Below are 21018 nucleotides of genomic sequence, written 5' to 3' on the forward strand. Positions count from 1 at the left end.
CCGGTGTCACGCATTGGTCTCGTGGCCGCATTAAACGCGTCCCGACGACCCGTTTTACACGGCGCTGGCCAACAGAGGATCCATGAGTCGCGATCAGACGAGAGAGGACAGCCGAGAAAGAGAGAGTGAGAGAGAGAGAGAGAATAGTTATTGATGATGCACGGACACGGACACCGCCGGATACCGGGTAGTAACGTAAGTCCCGTTTCATCCATCAAGCTAAGGACTCGGCTTAATATCCCCGACGAGCGAGAACGTGGCTCTGCATCTCTCATTCGTCGTCTACGCCTCCGCTCTCGTCTTTTCCGTCTCGTTTTTTGCCGCCTTCGGATCGCCGCGACCTCCTCGCCGCTTCGACTATCGTGGGAGACCGGACAGCCAACGATCCGACTGCGAGAAAGACCTAACCGAGGAGTCTTCGCAGCTGAAAGTTGAACGAAATCGAAGCCGTTTACAGCGAATTCCCGCTATAAGTCGGTTGCGCGGTTCTGGCGAGAGACATTTAGGCGAAATCCGAGGTTCTCGCCGAACGTTGCCATTGAAATACACGGTGCACGCTGGAAATGCAAATGTCACTATCCGTCTCTATGTCATGAACCTATGACAAGCAGGCTGGGAAAATGTCTTTCTCTGATACAATGTTGCACGCAGAAACGGACAGCGAAGCTCGATGTATGACTTTCATGACAATGACTTTCAACCGCGAAGCTTGCGCTGACTTACAACGGGAATTCACTGTAGTGATGTCTGGTGTTCAACTCTGGAGCACCACGCCAACTGACCAAAGTTTACGTGAGTCTGCACGATCTTCAACAAATCGGGAATTTTCAAGCAGAGCAAAGAATTTAATAACCAGCTTCTCGTCACGCCGCGATTTCCACCTTCGTCATAGCTCTCTGGCCCGCATAAAGGGAGTTTTTTTCGCGACATTCTTACGCTGGGTCCGGATGCCGTGGCTTTGTTTGTCAGACAGTAAACTCCGAAACAGAAACGATAGCGCTTTGAGCCCGAAAGTTCGTTCTCCGTGGCCGAACGCGTGGAAGGCAATTTTCAACCCCTTAGTTCGCCGGCTGTCTGGCATCGGTTCTGTTTGTCATATCGCATCTCCGACAGAGGAGAAGTTGTTGAGAGTTGTAGGAGGGGGTGGGTGAGGGTGTAGCGCGAGAAACCTGCAACCTGGCGTTCTTTCCGCCCCTTCGGCAACCGAAACCGAGCGGGAACTTTTCCATATGAGAAATTGTGCTCGGCTGGCTTTGCAGAGATTTCGGACCGCTCTCTCTCTCTCTCTCTCTCTCTCTCTCTCTCTCTCTCTCCTTTTCTCCCTTCTACTCTCGTTCCGCTGTCGATATGTTTCGGTACGCGGAGTTTAATTCGTCGAGTGGCTTTGATCCTCGCGTCCTCCGCGGGGAAGCAATAACCTTAATTGGTTCCTTCCGTGCGCTTTATTTTTCACGGTGGATTAAAAGCCACCCCCGTTGATCAAACATCAACCGAGGTGTATCGTCCTATCGATGATTAATCCCGCGAGTGGATAATTCGTCGATCGGGAAAACAACGAGCGATTCAATTTTCAACGCGGAGGAACAACCGAATTTCTTTCCTACCAAACGATTAAACACACACACAAACACACACGCGCGCGTGCGCGCACACACACCCATGGGATTCGTGCACGTTCCCATTCACGTTCTCGACAAAAACTCTCTATCCCGCACCCCGGTGCACGAACGATAAATCGCGGCCGCTGATTAACAGCCTAAATCGATCGCGATAGTCTCGAGAGCTCGAGAGCACCGGCCGCCATAAAGTTTCACCTCGAATCTCGGTGTCTAAACTCGCCCCCATTAAATTACCCCTCGTTGCGCCGCACCGTGCGCCGGCCCGGCGCTCTCTCGCAGTTTCCATAAAACACGAGGCATATATTTATCCACGGTATCTCTCCCCAAGGTACGATCGTTCCCGACAATCTGTTTCGTTTATCGTGCCACCCAGCCCTCCACCCCCCGTCCCTTCATCCCTTGCGAGACACGGCTTCCGGCACGGCTAAACATCCGGCGAAATGATTTTTCTCCTCGGGTCCTTCTTTTTCGCGGAGTCTCGCTCCCTTGGAGCTCACCCACGCTTTCTGTACGATAGAGGGTGGAAAGAGAGAGAGAGAGAGAGAGAGAGAGAGAAGGAAAAAATGGGTGTCACGCTCCAATAAAACAAGCAATATCGCGATGTCCCGGGGCCAAAGGAGGTCCCGGGGACGTCCCGCGGGGGGTCTCTGGGCTCCCGGTGCGCCCGTGTCCCAAGGTATATTGCTCCCGGATCATCGCGCCTGCATCGCATTATGGGGATGATATCACCCTTTTTCCACACGTACGAGCGGACACGCACGCGCCCGCCTTATATTCTTCCTCTCGCACAATGCGGAATCGCCGGAACGACGCCCGATACGCCGAGTATGAGAAACGTGCGGCCGTCTGCGAATTTTTGCGAGCTGCACGCGAACACACCCCCTCCCCCCCTCCCTCTCTTTCTCATATCGGGGTGGTGGCAAAGGGTAAGCGGGAATCTGGATATTGCGAGCTTAATATAATTCCTTTGTACGAACTCTTCGCGCCTGGCACGATCTTCTCCACGAGTTATAGAATTCCGCGACGACCGATCGCGAGAAGCCTCTTCTACTGTCGAATTTTCGGTTTGGAGTTCGCTCGTTCGCTCAAGATCATGAGCGTGAGATTTTAGGAGTTATGCTTTCAGAGACATGGATAGAATGTTGCAGTTGTGGCGGCAGTTAGGTTATGGATGGTTCGATTGCTGGACAGGTGTGTTGTTGTTGATGTTTCAGGAGTCAAACGTTCACTGGTTCAATCAGACCCGTAGTCTTTCTTAGGTTCGTAGAATTCTCAGGCGTCTGTTAATCAGGGTGCACTTTTTCGCCTTTATAGGGGATGACGTAATTCAGCCTTGCTTCAGAATCGAATGTAAAACATTCAAACTTTGTATCTTAACATTTCAAGTGTGCAACTAATATAGTCGACAAGGTTTAACGCGTAGCGTCAGTACGGACGTGACTCCTTGAACGGGAAAGTACAGCGAGTTCTCGATATATGTCAACAACACGGGTCTTTCCAGCGCCGTGTATCGTCCAGGAGTCATAGCCGAGCAGTGTCATGTTTACACTCCTCGATGTCTGCTCACGGGGTATATTTTGCGATAATTCAGACATTGGCGACATATATAGAGAAATCACTGTATACAGAATACATTCTTCATTGTTTCATAAGGGACGAAGACTTTTCGCCTTTCGTCGCCTTTCGCTCGAGAGTAAAATAGTCTGACCTTGCGACTTGAATTTAAGAATAGACTTTGGGCGTTCCTTAACTAGTTCCCCGTGGGCTTGGAGCAACTTCGAGACATCCCACGACGGGACAGCAGATGACAGGGGATGAAGAATTCCGTGGTTGTCGCTCACCGCTACGAAATTTGCGTTCGGAGGTTTGGAGCGATCGGTTAATTGGCTTCTCCGAAGCCATCTTGCTCGGCCGACTGTTTAGCCAGGCGGATGAATCTTTCCAATTAGAGGGGGGGGCCGATATTCCGCGATCGTGGCGCTTGCGTTTCATTAAAGGTCGCTCGTCGTTCGCCCGCTCGCTCGTTCGCGCGCGATCGATTCATACGCGTCCCGCGGAGCGATAAATGCCCTCGACACAGAAGGACAATCGCTCCGACGTGCCGCAGCCATTGATACCTTTGCCAGCGAGAGTGAGCGAGCGAGAGGGAGGGAGAGAGAGATGCGGGGGTGGAGGGATCGGATGCGTGGCGGCTGCCAGGAAGGAAGGAAGAGAGACAACGACGGCAGAGCGGCACGGCGTCCGGGATAAAGGCCCGATCACGCGTGTAACGCGCGGATTATTAATCGCAGAATAATTTGACGCCCCGGCGACAGAGGCGGCGATGCACCCCCTGCCGGCAACCCCCTCCGGCGCCGTTCTTCATCTACGTTCAACCACCTACAGCCGCCTCCATCGGCGACGCTCTCTCGTCGGGCCCAGTTATTGGCTTCGCAGATTTGCGCTAATGTGTCTTCCGATAGTTCATAACGCTCGATGCTTGCCATTGGGGTGGCTCACCGTCCCATCCTACCCCCTACCCCTCTACGAGCCATCTACGAGCCTCTCTTTCGCGGTTCACGGAACCGTGAACTCGTAAACCAGTGTTTCCCAAAGTGGAAAACGCACTCACGATGAACTCCCAGCGAAGATGGCTAGTTACCGAACTTTCCGAACCTCGCACTCGCTCCTGGAATTTTTGCGCGTTTATCCCCTTGACCTGGCTGGATACAATTCACTAGTTAGGGATTGCGGATTTTATGCATTCATGGAAAAGAAAAGAATTTCAAAATGTTGTCACGTTAATTTTATTGAAGTCATTGAAAGTGGAATTACATTTTCCTCTCAAATCTATTTCTCACGATTAACTTTGGAAATGTTTGTTTCGCACAAAAATTCGCGATGATCGGCTATGGTTTTTACCGATACGTGTTCACGGCTACGTATTAACAGGATTCTAATCCGGAATTTGCGTTTGCAGGTGACACACGGAACTCTGTTGCGATCACCGTGATGAGTCTGAAAAAGGGACGGTGAGTGTTAATTCAATATTCTCTCTACTGTGTTCCCCTGCAAAGTGTCTCAAGCCTAAATCCCTGAAGGCAATCCGAAAGTAAACCTGAAGCTGCCTGGACAAGCATTTCGTTAGCATACTTAAGGATCCGCAAGGCACGATCCACGATCCGCGAGTTGACTAGCGAATATGAGGATCCGCAGGCCTAGGGGATATCAGTGTCGATAGATCACAGAGACTAGGAGATCGGCAGGAGGGCCTAGAAAATCGCAGGACACGATCCATGATCGTCTAGTTGCCTGACGAGGAGGATCTCTGAGGGGACCAGGAGCCCAAAGGGTAAAGCAAGCCCGCGAATGTTTAATGGAGGCTCGTCCCCTAACCGCTTCTTCTTGGTCCTCTTCTTTCGCCGCGTCTTCGCGGCGATGTCGGTGGCAGTGGCGAGGTTGCCGTTGGAGGCGGTGGACACGTCATTTATCTTTTACCCTTCCTCCTCCCGGAACACGTTCTCCACCTTCTCCACCTCCTACCTCGGCCGGTCGGAGCTCTCGGTGGCGCCATCTTGGCAACTCCCACTCTCCTCTCTCTCTCCTCCGGCGTTCTCCGTCAGGCTCTCTCGTTCTTTGCCGTTCGTCTCTCGCGCTCTCCTTCTTCGTCTACGTTCTTCGCCTCCTCTCTTGAGCCCCTAACGTCGAACAGGTCTCTTTCCTTCGTCGCACGGTCTCGCTTCAATCCTCAGCCTCGGCGTCTCTTTGTTTCTCTCATTTTCCGCCTCCATTCTCTTCGTCCCGTCCCCTCGGCCCGCCTCGCTGTACCCCGTTCGGCCCCTTCGTCCTCTTCATCCACGTCCTCATCGTCCTCCTCATCCCACCGCATCGCCAAGAACCGTTTCCCTCCGCGTCTTAAGCCGCGTGCCTGGAATAGTTGGCAATTATTCGACACAGCCTCCGCGATCCCCTTTTCTCCGTTCTCGCGGCGCATACGTTCGTCCGTCTCCGTTTCCGTCCCACCTCCTCCTCCTCCTTCTTCCTCTTCTTCTTCTTTCCACCCACGTCGGTGCTGCTGCTCCTTGCCTTCGCATCGTCGACGATGATGTCCGAAAGATAGATGAAGCGGGATCGACCAGGCGACGGCGAACGATGAATATTCATCGATAGCCGGCGTTCTACAGTCGCGTTTCGCTCTTCCTCTCTCTCACTCTGTCTCTCTCTCTCTCTTTCTCTCTCTCTGGCTGTTTCTGGCATCGATCGGCCGCGATATCGCTCCCAGATAAGCTTGTCCGTTTGCCACCGCCGACGACAGAATTCTTGCATCGATTACCACCGCGAGAAGTCCTCGGATTTCCAGAGAATTTCACACTCGCGAGTCTGACCGATACCAGAAAGAGAGACTCATTCTACTTAATCCTCTACGCTTCCTCGATTCCTATTAAAAGAAGGAAAAACAGAGAAGTACAGTGAATTCTCGATATACGTCAACAACACGGGTCTTGTCAGCGTCGTGTACAGTCCAGGAGACATACCCCAGCTGTTTTATGTTTACACTCCTCGGCGTCCGAGGCCTCTCGACCTAGCGGGGATTATTCCGCGACGTTTATCATGCTGGCCTTGGCGACATATACAGAGAAATCACTGTATCGATGATGTGCTGTTAGGTGGACCAATTCTCCTTTCAACTGCATGCATGCATGCATGCATGTCTCCTTGCATGTATGTGTGCATTCAGGTAGCCGTTAAGTGAGGATCAAAACCCTTCGAGCCCTGAATAACGCGGTCGTCTAACGCAATTATAGTCCACCAATCGAACAAGTTTACCCACCTAATATCTCGAATTTCTCGCCGCACAATGGACGAAATTGTCAGGCATTTAAGCCAGCGTATCACGCGATCGAAGACAAACGTGTAGCCGCCGCCGTCGCAGTCGACGCCGCCGCAGTTTTTAATTGGCCTCGACGGGGCCGCCGGAGACTGATCATTTGGCATCGCGGAAAAAATGATCTTTCGACGACGCGGCGCGGGATCTCCGATAACGAAGCTCTCTCTGGTAACGGGCCGAAGTTCGTTAAAATCGTGACGGGGGGTGACAAGCGGGAGAGAGCCGGGTGCAATTATACGGCGTCCTTTTTTAATCGGGCCAGGACACGAGGTTACCGTTAATTACGGACGCGCGGGCACAGGACGACGCGAATTTCGAATTACCCGTGGATAGGCTTTGTTCCGCGCTTTGCCATTGTGCAGCCCTCGATCTGCCCCCGCAGTGCCCCTCGTTCCCCTGATCACTCTCTCTCTCTCTCTTTTGCTCACTCTGCGCGATCTCCCGGGCCGCTCGTTGCCCCCGATGGCGTTAAAACCATCCGCCGCTGGTAAACGCGTCGCAAACGAACTTTCGGCCACCATTGTCGGCTGCTTCGATGCGTCGCGGGATTTTAATCGCGGCTGCGCGCCGGAATTCTCCCGCGAGCCGTCAACACGCGCGCCCCCGGAAAAACCTGATCGATCGAATCCTCTCGGCCCGTTGTCCGTCGCTCGTCGATCCTCTCTTCGGCTCCGGCAAATCCACCGTGGAAACACGATACCCTCCGGTATCCCCCGAGGCGATGTAGTTCGCCGGGCAACCGGTTCTCCGCGTCGGCGATAAGATGAATAACTCGCGCCGGCTACCATCGCATCGCCACAGTCCCACGGACACCATGGGATTCTAATTGCGCGGCGGAATCTCGGATTTTTCGCCACGGTGATGGATGGATTCGTTAGCGGCGAGATGGAAACCGACGCCTCGACAGCGCACACCGGCAACGAAACGCGAGCTTCGCGTGGAAATCGTTTAGAGACTTGGGCGGATTATCGTGCCGGTTTTAGTCGAGATCGTGGACCTCGTTCGTCTCGTTCAACGCATTCGTTTAACGGTGGTCGAACGGCGCAATTAATTTGTGGCTGTCCGATTTTGAATCCTAATTTTAGAGAAATTCTTTTGAGAAGAAATTAAACAATACTTCGTGTACAGGTCTTCGTTATACATGTCTCGAAGTATACGACAACATTTTTGTATGTCATCTGTACTAAAAATGCCGACGGTGGACGTTCCTGAGTGCAGGAACTAGTTTTAACCACTTCCCGTACTTTAACGAGTCTGACTCGTGATGAAGATTTTGACACGAACGTAAACATCACGAGTACGACTCGTCGACTGAAAATCTGCCAAATGTAAACATCACGAGTTAGAGTCGTGGAATGATTTACAAATGACTGTATTTACATTTCGGCTAGTATTGCAACTGTTTTCGAGCATCACTCTGGTCGGTTTACCGCGCACTGACCCCTACCGTTTGGGCCCGGATTTCGTCGAACTAAATGGCACGGGAAGAGGTTAAGGAGGGCTCCGTGACAAATTGAAAGTTGCATTCACGAGCCGGTCTATCGCCGGCATTTTTAATACAAATGACATGAAAACAATCGTTCTATACTTCGAGACATGTGTACCCCTACATAGATTTTTAATTGACACATCTTGCGCGGGCACTTTGCCGCCAAAGTCTTGCCGTGTTGCATTCATTCTTGCAACGCACGTTTTGTATTTTTGCAACGCATGTCTATCCGATTTTATTGTAAAAACATCACAAAAACCCATCGATAACAATAATCCATCAATAATCCGTGAAAAACGACTTTAGTCGCTTCCCGCTCAAGATGTGTTAATTTGTTCCCTTTCCCCCCCCCCCCCAAAAAATTCTAAAATTAGGATTCAATGAGGACCGTCGGTGGAGGGTTAATTGCAATTCTTGCAAGACGAGGCCGAAAGTTTGGATCGGTGAAGGGCTGTTCCAGGTGTCCGCGAGCCAAGGTTATATTTCGCGGGGGTGGTTTCGCGAGCGGTAAGAGTCGGTGTCGCGGTGGTCCGAGCGTGCATTTCCCGTGGGCGAGCACCAGGATTCATGAATATCGGAGTATTTGCACACGGTGCGCCGATATACGCGGCGCGCAGACACTTCCGCGAGCGTGTGCTATCTCCCTCCCTCTCCCTCTCTCTCTCTCTCTCGCTCTCTCTCTCTCGACACACGTACACACCGTAACTCAAGGGAGGGAAAGAGGAAGAGAGACGCGTGTACACGCTGGAGGGCGAGCGTGTGTCGGTGTTTGGTAACGCGGCAGTAAAGTCCCCGGGGGCTTAATACGGTATGCACGTCTGTCGTTCGCGAGCTCGACCCAATGTGGGCTCGAACCAGCTACCAGCTAATATTCCACGAGAGGGCCCTGGGCTACGTGCCTGGACTCCCGAATACCTTGCGAAACCTGTGGAAACCCGGGAACCACGCGGCGCGTCTCGCTGCGAAGCGACGGGCGGTTTATTTTTGGCCGAGGAATCATCGGCCAAACACTCCCACGCCGAGCTCGCGAATAATAACCGCTCGAACTCCTTCCTGTACGAGCCATTTAATTGCACCTTTCGCCATCAGGCTCGCCTGGACGCCAGTGCTCCGTCGAGAGTCTGACGAAGACAAACGCTTCGCTGCTTTGCTCGTTCTACCTGTCGCTGGATTCTATTTTTACCTCATACCGGCTGCGAATTTTACGCGATTATCCGTCTCCGTCTGCAAATCGTTTGTGTCCGAAGTGAAATTTCGCTCTTGAATTTCTTCCTTTCCAACATCTAATTTTTCCCATTAACGCTTTAAACGTTTGGCGTTCCAATATTAAAATACGGATCTCGATACGTATCCGAGAATGTTTTCAGATTTTCTTTTTGAAACCTAGGACAGTCAGAAAATTAGTCGTCGACATGGACGATCTAGCGTACAAAAGGCGTCGATAAAAATAAACTTAGAAAAACGGGTTAAATAAGGTTTTCCAGTTAATATCTGTTTTGTACTGTAGACAGTGTACAACGTACGCTTCCGAAAGGCATCGTAGCCTCTTCGATTCCGAATTTCCGAAGCACCAGTCTAAACGCGAAGCGCTCTCGAACAAGCTTCGAACCTTCGTAATCCGGATTGAACAAGCGGAAACATTAATAATCAGTTTTGCTGACCTACATACCGGCACACAATGGGCCAGTAAATCGCCATTACGGCGATTGAAAGGGCTCGGCGAATCGCGGAAAGAAATTCCAAGACATTGTGCCGCAAATCGGCGAAGTGCGACGCGTTTTCTCGGGCCCTCGGGCAGAGAAAGAAAGATACGTAAAACAGTCGGCGAGAAAAGTGAAAAAGTCGGTGCAGCTGGAGGTCGAATGCAGAACAAACGCGGCCGCGGAGCGTCGCTGGCGTTAAAGGTTCAATTATCGCGTCGTTAAATCGAACGTGATTACGTTCCGCGTCGGCGGTCTTTGTGGCGCGTCGCGACGCGGTTCGACGTCGGAGGAACGTGAATGGTCCGGGAAGGGTGGAGGGGAGGCGGTGGTCTAATGCAATTCCGTTTCCGTAATTATTATATTTCTTAGGAACGCGTCGCGCGTCCTCCTTGCTCGCCGGTAAGTCACGCGCCCCAGCTTTGCGAAAAACGGAACATTTTTACCGAGAGCGTCGGGGAAAACAAATTACTTGAAAATTACTCGCCTGGGATTGACGTTTGATTGCGCGGGGCTTGCCGGCTGCCTTCAACACCCCCGCGCCGCGTTCACGAGGCTCCGCACCACTGTGCTCGAAGGTAGGTCGAAGGTAGAACACATTTATATACATTGGATCGCGAGGGAACGGGCGCACACGCGTGCAAGGCCTCTTCTCACCCTTCGTCTCGTACGATTCTCTCTCCAGCTTTCTAGTCTTCTCTCTTTTCCCTCTCTGTTCGTTTCCTTCTCTTTCAGCCCCCGGTTCACCCCCAAAGCTCTCCCTCCCTCTCTCTCTCTCTCTGTCTCTCTTTCTCTGTTTACGTCGCTTCTCGCATTATCGCCTTTTTCGCCGAGTCTGGCTTAATTCACTGGAAATTATTCATTTGCCTAATTGCCACTCGTCGACCTGGATCGTCGAGGCTTCGCTCAGGAACCTCGAACCTTCCATCCACCCCCTGCAACCCTTCCTGTTCGTCTCCCACGCGCGACAACCTATCCGCGAGCCTTTCAGCCCGCTGCGGAGAGGACGCCGCGCGAAAACCTCGTCGGCTCCATTGACTGGCAAGATCGTCGCCGACTTTGCTGCCTTGCGGTCTCATCAACTGGCCGGATCCAGGGAATTTACCCTAACCTCGGATCGATTTCTTCGATGCTGTTCCAAGAGGTTCGACACTTTTGGAACTATGTTCAGATTTTTGGCAAGGACGACTTAAAATAGTAGGAGCGTTGAAAGAATGTAACAATGTCAATGTATTTTCTGCAACCCATTCGGATTGTTAAAGTAGAAAAGAATGAATACGGTCGCTTGCAAAATTGATGCCAACAATTTTTATTTTCCGTACAGATCCGCAGATTACAGATTAGCCGGTCAGAAAAAGCTGAAACACGATGCGAAAAACAAACAGCTTAAAATTTTTACATCTTTCAATTACAAAACGAAGAGTTCCGTGAAATCTTAAAGAAACGATGATAAATCAAATACATTAAATGAAGATAGTTGATAAACCAGCAATAAATAGACGAAGATCAAACGATCAAGAGGCATCGTAGCTTTTAGGGGCCAATGATCTTTAAAGTGACGCTCTCCAAGACAATTGTAGAGTATAGCGACGGGCGAGATTGTGGAACCCGCGTCTCCATTCGTCATTTCTGGTGGGGCAGCCATTCCGGCAGGAAATATGTAAAGTAAAGCAGCGACGATTTGCCGTCGACCCCCATTCCTCCGAGTCTCCCGGTGTCCCGGCATCCCTCCCGGTTGCTGTGACTTACATCCTCGCTGGATTTACGCGCGATATATTTGTTTTAAAGTCCCGGATTCCCGTGCTTCGCATCCGTTCCCGCCCCATTGCCTGGTTTGTCGTCGTTTTCGTGCCACCCTCGGCCCAACCGCCCTCCCCCCTTGCACCCCCATCTCGCCGTCTCACGTATTTATGAGGCCGGGAGAGGGCAGCAAACGGGGGAACGTGTGCGGGAGTTATGGCCCGAATAAGTGCTCTCGACCTCGGACAGGGATTCTCAAACGGGAACCCGCGGGAAATCCCGCGGATGGCGACCGGGTCGCTGCTTTGGATCGTCGAATGCATAATCGGGGGGTCGAGGGGTTTCTAGGCGCTTCTTGTAAACCTGGCTCAACCCTCCGATCCTTCACTCCCTCGATTTTCCACGTAGAAGCCTCGGCAACTTGTCCCAATTCCATCGAGTTCGTATTTCGAAGTGGAGGTTCGAGAAAAATGACGAAAGTTGCTTGGATTCCTACGAGATCTTACGTAGAAGTAATTATGTGTTCCCATCGAGATGTCTACGAAGGTGGACCGATTTTTACATTTATAGCCTGAAACAATTTACGATACGAGTCCAAAGATTATACGATTATATTATAAAGTATATGTATATATTATAAAGTATTAGGGGTACCCATAAGTAATCAATTATTTATTTGCAAAGAATTTGTTTTGCGTTTAGTTCTGTACCGATCGTTGAAGAGGAAACACGTATTCTTTTATAGTTTTCGGTAAAGCAGCCTGTGTTCAAAATATTCTAAAAAGTATAATTTTTTTGGTACCCTGTAATGGAAACAATTCCGCGACATTTATCGTCGAGGCCTTGGCGACGTATATAAAGAAAACACTGTACTTTCAACTCATTGAAATTATTTCAAAAAGAAATAAATGTCTATTTAGCTTCTAAATCTTGAAATTCACAAAGACAATTTTAATTTTGCATGAAAATCATCGATCTACTAGCTTATTGACTGCAGATATAGAATACTGAGCGACAGGATCGGGCGTATGTGGCAACCAATCTAGAAACGTGACAACAAAAACTTATCAGGTCGAATCAAAAGCCGAAGCTGATCGGAAGACAAAGTGTACCCCCGACGCATTTCAAAGCAGAACCTAAGGGGTTGTACACATTGATTCACGAACTCATTCCTGGACAGGCTAATAATCAGCAATCTCGAAGTTCCCTCGTGAAGGCCGAAGGGCCGAAGGCACGCAACGGATTCTTTCATGGAGGATCTCGCTGGACGTTGGCTACACGGCTTCCTTTGAATTCAAGAACCAAGGCATCGTGGATGGAGTATCAACAGGCCGTGGGGGGTGGGAGGGGGGTTGAAACAACGCGTCAGCAACGTGGACAAAGTCCACTTGCGATTCAGAGCCGGGGCCGCTTTGCATTTTTCACCCCGGGGCGGGCCCGGATCGGTTAATGGAGAGTCGGGTCTAAAGCGTCCATTTAGCGGATCGTTGTGAAGACCCCTTTCTGATCGTCCGGTATAGAGGGCAGCGGCCAATCTCGGTGGACAGGCGAGTGAACAGAAGCGGACACAGGCGCGTAGACGCGTGCTGGAGCGCGCGGAATCGTTGCGCGTGGAAAGGAACAGACAGTTCGATGGATAGACAGAGAGAGAGAGAGAGAGAAGAGCGAAGAGAGAGATAGAGAGGGAGAGGAAGAGAGAGAGTGGATCAGGACGAAAGAGAAGAACGACGTGTTTCGATTCCGGTGACACAGTGACACGGAGCCTGTCGGCGTAGGCCAGCCCATTGGCTCGTTCCTGATAAATAGAACGCTACCGGGGAACAGTGTCGCGAGTACCGACAATGGGGGTGCCGGAAGACCGGGGCAGCTTTAATTTCCTCCCGTAGTTCCTGGCAATTACCGCGTGGCGCACCCCGATAGCCATCTCTATCTCCGACCACAATGCGCCCGGTTCCGAGCCGCCCGGCAGCCACCCCCGCAGAAACCCCCGCTATCAACCCCATCGCGACGACATCTCTTCGGCACAGTGTTTCTCAACACCCTTCGCCACCCCCGCGAGAACCACCCCCGAGCAACCCTTTCAGCCGGGCCACTTTCGCGGAATGCCGCCGAGAATTCCACCGGAACTCGAGCACCGGGACTATCCAACAGCTCTCGCTACGGGGGTGAGAATTTACCAAGGGGGGCTGTTCGATTGTCTAGGGGTGGATAGTTTTTAGACGCTTTTCGACACCTCCGTGGAATTCGCGGAAAATCTCCGGGCGCGAAGAATCGAGTTGCAACCCCTTCGATCTCGATTCTCGTTCGAATACCCATGTCGAAACCACAGTGGATTTCAAGATTGAAGCTTCCTCTTTACAATGATCAAAAATTGATGTACGATTGTTTTGTTTTACTCGTTTTATCGAGCTTCGAATGAGCTGTGTGCCGCCAACTTTAGAGCAGTATACGTCACACCAAGAGGGCTTTACAGGACTAGCCCCTAATTTCGGTTCCATGAAACGATGAAAAAAAGACCGTGGATCAATTTTTAAGGAGTTGTTCTAAAGAGCATACTTTAACCTTCAAATTTGTGGCAGTTTCATCTATTAGAAAATTCTTTGGGAACGATCACAATTGAAATGTCGACAATTTTTCGAGAATCGGAAACGCAGTGATGAAATCCTTCTTGGATCCATTGCAAAGCATTGATGTAACAATTGAAGACGGAAGGGGTGTAGAAATCGTGTCCAATTGCTCGCAACCTGTTAGGTTGGTTGAGTGGTGGGGGATACAGAGTAGAGCGAGGATGACCCTAGTACCTGGTCAGTGACCGTCTTCGATCGCTTTCTACTGCTGAAGACCAATTTGTCATTGGAACATGCAAAAATGGGGGTACTTTACGAATAGCAAAGATTCATTTGGAAAGATTGTGCTAATTATGACTTCTCATGACTTTGACCACGTATGACCACGCCTTCCATGATCAGTCTGCAGATTCCAGCACATGTGGCCTCTTAGAAATTACTAGCTTCCCCCCACAGTTGAAGATTGCAAACTTTGTTCAGGTAAACAAAGAACTTCATCTTAGACTCCAAATTAGACCAACAATGACACTATGATGGGGTCAGTGACCGCCTGTGATCATACCCAAATAAACAAAGATTAATCTACCATCAGATGTTGTAAAAAGAAGATGCTTTTGTAATGAATTGCTACACGATATACCATGATCTATTGAGGAGGATCTAGCTGTCCCTCGCGACTTCTCATGACCGCGACCAACTATGACCTAGGTTCCTCAAGTTTAGAGGATCATTTCCCCTGGTCGACTTTCCGGACTCATTAAATCAAAGGACCCAATTCAAGTCTGCAGGATTGGTCATCGGTGACCACACAATCGGGCCAGTGACCGTCAGCGCACAAAATCGACGTCGCTTCAAATCTAATTGTTCTCAACCTGTTAGGTTGGTCGCAAGGTCTCGTCGCTGGGTTTCCTCGAGCATGGAGGGACACAGGGACAGGGGTTTGGGACCGTTTACATGATCGCGAAGCGAGTATCAACCCCGGAGGCATTTTCCAGGGTCGCGCGAGGACAAAGGTTGGCCGTGGACCAAAGTAAATGGCGGCGGGAAGTTTTATCGCGCGGAACTCGGGGCCCGGCTTGAAGCCGATTAAGCCAGTCGATACCGTAAGTATTCCGCTCGCTTTTATTCCGCGGGACAAGCGGAGCGGGAAGAAGAGAACCGCTCGCGGGATCGTTGCCACCGAGCTGTTTAACTCTCCTCGTCGAAGTCCTTCGAGAGGAGTTTCGCGAATGGCGAACGACTACGATTCGAGAACGACGACGGCGTCTGCCTTAAGTTCTCGGCTTCTTCTTCTTCGCGGGGAACACCCTCTCGTTCTCTCTCTCTCTCTCTCTCTCACTCTCTCTCTTTCCTTCGTTCCTGAGACGGAAAGACTGCCGGCAACATTATCGTGTTTTAATTTAACTTGCAGCTGCACTTTAATTGGACTTCGGCTGAATGAGGAGACGTCGCTCGCTGAGCAAAGCGAGCGAACTGCCAGACCAGAGTCTCTTCCTTCCATTTGCTGCCGCCCAACCCCTTCTACAACCCCCGCGAGCACAAGCTCACCCCCTTCTTCTCCAAGGAGCGACAGACTGCCGGAGAGCACCGTTGATTCTTGCCCAGAAATAATTGGCGTGATCGTTTTTTTCTTGAAACGACTCGTACACATCATCCCGCCGCTGGCTCGACCGTCTTAATAAATATTTAGTTCAAATCGCGTGGACTCTACGAACTGTTCAGAGAACTCCTCTGTCTCCTCGATGGAAATACACTGCATTGATTGTTCTTGTCTACTTCAATCAGGACCGAGAACATACAATTTTTGGGGAGCTGCTTCACATCCCTTCTAAATTTGCCGGTTAACACTTTGACTGCCATGTCTTCCAAAAATGGGAGACGAAATTGTTTGTCTACATTTATGAATTCTTACGATAATGTATCGAGTGTAGAAAATTTGGTCTGCAATTTTCATTTCATTCAATACTTTGATTTTATGGCATTTCTCAGGCTGTTAGGTTGGCTCTCGAGGTGTTAACAGTGGCAAATTAAATACCTCAAATTTCAAGACTCAGAAAATTGAGTCGAAAAGGCTTGCAGAATGTCTCCCAGACCAGAAATCCTGCCTGTCAAAAATTTCTTATTAAAAACAGAGTTCCAACGCTCTAGCCATGCACTCCAAGAGTCTGAGCGCACACTGAACAGCGCTGATAATTATTCTAAAAAGATTGTTTCACTTGCGGACCATCGTCCACTGGTTCCCCAACGTCCAAAAATGCTACCTTGGCCTGATAATCTCGAAATCACGAGCGGCTAGCACCTCTTCCAACCAAAAGCACAAAGCCTCCGGCATTCACGCCCACCCCCGCCCGAATCCGTGCATTTTCCGCGGCACCCTCCTTATCTGTTCGCGCTTAATGAACGCCAAAACTGTCGAGAAGCCAGCCCGCGTCGCTCGCCACCGTTCCCAGCCACAATTACAACAATGTCCCCGGCGAACAGCTGCAAAGATCAAAGAGAGCGCGAAGACTTATCGCGACCGCGGGAAATAAACTGGTAGATCGACGGGGATTAAGCTGCCAGGCGAAATTGGGGCTGTCGCTTCGGTATGGCTGCCCATTACGCTCCCGACAACCTGATCGCAGCTTGCCGCGACTCTTCTGTAGCCTTCTGGGACCAGGCGACATTCTAAATCCTCCGAAAGGTGATTCGAACCAATAAGAACTTTACTCGAATCAGCAACCCGGCTACTACATTGAAAATGATTGACTGAAGGAAAGAAGTTTCTAAGTGACAATTCGAGTCAATACAAGTCCTCGCCTGGCTTCGGCTAGGGGTGTCGGGATTCAGACAATTTTTTTTTTTTAATTTATAAGGATACGCTGTCTACCGATCGTCCTCGAACCAAGATGGAGGACCAACAACTCGAGCCTCGATATGCTCGTACATCCTCGTCAGGTTTTGGTGAAAATTCCGAAAAACTTGGGGGAATCTGGTGAAGGTAGTGTCCCGGTTATTCCGGCTCGTCGCGCGGTCTTTCGGATTCCTGTTTCCAATTTCGCCGGTGTGGGTGGGCGACGATACGAGCACACAGTGGCGAAGGGCCGCCGGCGAACCGCAAATATACGGTGCGCTTTCGACACACAGTGGTATCGAGCCGCGTGTACGCAGCCAGACATCCCAACCAGTCAGCTAGGCAGCTAGGCAGGCAGAGGCAGTGGCAGTGCATCGAGTACCTAGCTACCAGCAGAGCAGCACGAGATTCGCGCATGTATCCGGGCAGATGTGTATGTACATGTTCGCGTGGTACGAGTCTGTCTATGTATTCGTGCACGCGTACATAGAGACGCACAGACAGCCTGGTTGCGGATAATTCAGGCAATCAGCGTAATGTTGCGGCGGTGAGGACCCTCCAGCCTCCACTACGTATATAATACGCTGGCTGCCGACGGGGGTGGCTGCTTAGGATCGAGGCTCTGGCTCTCCTCTCACTCTCTCTCTCTCTCCCTCTCTTTCTCTCTCTCTCTCTCTCTCTCTCTAGGTACCCCAACGTACCTGCGAGACCGACTATGTACTAGACCATCCTCTGGCCATGTACGGACCGATAGACCCGCAGGTTGGGTTAGGTAATAGCTAGCTACCGCGGCATACGGGGTGTCCTAGGGCCGAAGGGTTGATCCACGCGACGACGCGGACGTTTGCTGATTGATTGATTGGCTAAAGGGTATTGCCCGGTGTATAGGACTATGCAGATAGACACGCACACGTGGCTGCCCGATTTGGATAATTGTTAGGCGAGCCTACACTTCAAGAGAGTTCTCTTGCTCCACGGGATAAAGAAGGGTATATCCACCGATTGTTCCGTGATGGACGAGGAGACCCTGGAACCGGACCAACACGTGTTGCTCTCGGGAACTCTGATTTTTGGATTGTTTGCCGGTTTGCTCGATGATGGATCTGGGATGATGGTCAGTTGACCCGGGGAACACATGTTGCTTGGGTGAGTCCTCACTCGTATCATCGTATGAATGAACGAGGATGAGGATGCTTCACTAAATAAAAGGACGCTGCTCGAGTTCTTGGAGTTTTCGACTTGATAAGAGTTGATAATGGATCTAGGTAGATGAGAGGAGATGAACGAAAATGATGGACAGTTGTCAGGGTGCTAATTGGAGGTACACATGGTGTCTGGATCCTAGGACGACGATTAGGTGAACGAACGCATGCACGTTGCTTGGGTTCCGTGAGTTTTGGTAGGTTCTCGATTGGCTGAATCGATAGACTTTGTAATCTAGAATGTGGGTGGCTGGTTGGTTCCCGGATCGATTTCTAAGCGACACCGTGTATAGGCGCGCATCTCGGCCAGCCCGTGCACGTGCATCAGCCTCCCCTGGTGAGGCTGGTTTCGAATCGCCGAGAGGGTGGACCAAGGGTAGGCCCGAGTGACAATGCATCGAGTACTCTCGAAATATTCCAGCACACGATGCACCCTCCTCTCTCCCTCTCTCTAGCTCTCTCTCTCTCTCTCTCTCTCTCTCTTTTCGCTCTCTCTCCTCTTTCCACAGCTACGCCGTCTGCCTCTCCGTCGGCCATTACTCGATGATCATTTGCCGTTTCCAACAGCAGCTAGCAGTCAGCAGGTTGGGCATTTCGATGGACGAGGAAGATTCCGAAACGCTGGAATCCTCCAGCACCAGCGTCCCGATTCTTATTAATATCCGAGCGTTAATCGCTCTCCGCGAAAAGGGGTGGCTCTCGGTTCAACCGCTTAATTCCAGTTTTCCCTCTCGAAACTCGTCGCCCGGTTATCCTGTCCGAAGATCTCTCCATCTCTCTTTTTCTCTCTCTCTCTCTCTCTCTCTCTCTCTCTCTCTCTCTCCCTCTCTTTTTTCCTTGCTAATTTCCCCGACAGAAATCGAGAAAAACAACTGCTTCTCGTTGATAGCGTCACCGGGGGCTGGTGGAAAGGGGATGGCAAAGTTCCGTTGCGGGGGTGGCGGGCTACCGACCCAGGTCCTTCCACAGGACTTAAAATCCTCGAGCTGTCGCGCGAGTCGGGGTCCGTCCGCCTCTCCATCCTCTCGGGATTCCTTCTCGGACGAGAAGGCGGGAGCAGGGACGCTTTCAAAAGACTCAAAATTACTTTCTGGATAAGCTGGATTAGGGTTCGCTTCTCGTGCCACGTCCCAGATTAGAGGCGACGACGCTCCTCGCGTCCCTACTTACGATTTCGCTCTTTTTACCCCACGGTTGTTTTTTCGGCCACGTTCCTTTCCCCGATTCGGAATAATGACTTTTTTCGGCCGCCTCCAACGCCCCCCCGCGAACTGTATATCTTAGAACACGTTGGGCACTGATGCGTGCATGTTCTATTTAAAATATTTTTACGAAATTCTTTTCGCTTTTCTGGTATTTTTCTTAGTCTGCGTTAACCTCTCCCCCTCACCTATCGAATTCTAAATAGACATTCGGTGAATCGAAGAAGATCTCTTGTTCAATTAATTATGAATAATATATTTGGCAATGTAAAATTCCAAAAATGCACTTCATAAGGAACGATTAGCGTTTCTAAGCGTGGAACAAAATCCATCCATTTTAAGTTCTGATATAAATTATCGGCAACCCCATTGGCTTTCTTAAAACAATGTCTTCTAAAGTATTAAAGAACTTTGAAAACCGTGCTGTTTAAAGAAAAGGGATTAACGTTTCCAGATTCTGAGGTAATCTATCTTCCACCATAACCTCTTCCCCTATCCCTTCTCCCCTCTCAACCATAACCTTGCAGTTATCAGTATCCCTTATCGTTTCCGATCTTGCGTTCCTCGGGAGGGTCGGATAATTATCGAATCCATTATTTAGAACAATAATAGATGGGAGAATAATCTCTAGGAGTTTCTGCAGCTGTAAATCACGCGCGAAGAGGCTCCCGTTTTATTAGACTAATTTCATCCCCCTCCGTCGTCGTTCTTCCTGGAGGGGTGGTGTCTCGGCCCTTTTCGTAAAATCTGGAATCCGGCATCGAGTTTCGCATTGGTAGGCAGAGCGCGGAGGCTCGCTTTAAGAGGGTTGCTTTTATCGAGGCGTTCGCTACCCTTTAAACCGCCTCCTGTCCACCCCAGCGTGTCTCTGGCTGCTACCACCTAACACCCCCTCTGGATCTTTTTATCCGTCTCGCACCGTTCTCCGGACTTTCTTACACTGGTCTTGCTCGCTCGTTTGCACCCTCGGAAGTAACCCAGTCGGCTCTGCCCCGCGAGGGGGTGGCGGAGAGGCGAGAGAGTTCTCCGGTCGACGGAGCCCGAGGGCGAAACCAAGGAGACCAGATTAGAGGGGGCGAATCCCGAGCGAGAGCGCACGACTTTCCGTGATTTCCACTTCGGGGGCCTCGTATCTCGCGCCGACACCCCACGCGACCGACTCGGAAACAATGGAGGTCGAGCTGGAAAACGATGGAGGACCGATCGAATTCGGCTACGTTGCCCTGAGAGCCTTCTCGAGCATTGTCCCGACCATCCACGAACGAATCTTGCCCGATGCCCCGGCCGGCTTCGCGCTCGTTTTTTACCTCCTCGCTGTCCCTTCCTGCTGCGCATCGCTCGACGCTGCTTAATTCTACGCCGCGACGATAGAACAGTGGCATGCTCGATGATTTTCAATGGTAGAGGCTGCCAAGTAGAATGGACGCCGAAGATATTAATGAAATTGTTAGTACACCGCGGATCTTTACGCAAAATAAAACCCGCCCGTATCAATTACGGGGAAGGGAAGTTACATGAACATCAATATCTTCTCCGTATAAGTCCAATATATTGTAAACAACGTACCAGTAATAAATTCATCCGATGTTCGTGAAGGCATTAGAAGAATTGTATAACGCTGCCGTCGGTAACCCTAAGTAGTGAATGAAACAACGCGTTGATCGTTAATTGCAAAAGCGAATACACGAAACAGGGACGAAGATGATTGATAGGTATTTAGCGTTATTTTCGAGCCGAGATGGCCGCGGTAGACAAAAGGTTCAGCGTGGGACGGTGGAAGAGAGGCGCGGGGCTGGCGG

The 21018-nt window shown here is 50.7% G+C and overlaps 1 protein-coding gene across 1 annotated transcript in view; it reads left to right on the top strand.

The window, feature by feature from the left end:
- Positions 1 to 21018, top strand: part of Soxn (SRY-box transcription factor soxNeuro) — a 404681-nt gene that overhangs the window by 148583 nt on the left and 235080 nt on the right. The window contains exon 4 of the transcript XR_013082871.1: positions 4579 to 4630. The gene's annotated coding sequence lies outside the window, so the exon portion shown is untranslated. The remainder of the gene's footprint in view (positions 1 to 4578; positions 4631 to 21018) is intronic.

This window comes from Halictus rubicundus, chromosome 1, assembly GCF_050948215.1.
Source record: "Halictus rubicundus isolate RS-2024b chromosome 1, iyHalRubi1_principal, whole genome shotgun sequence".
In the NCBI taxonomy this organism is placed as follows: domain Eukaryota; kingdom Metazoa; phylum Arthropoda; class Insecta; order Hymenoptera; family Halictidae; genus Halictus; species Halictus rubicundus.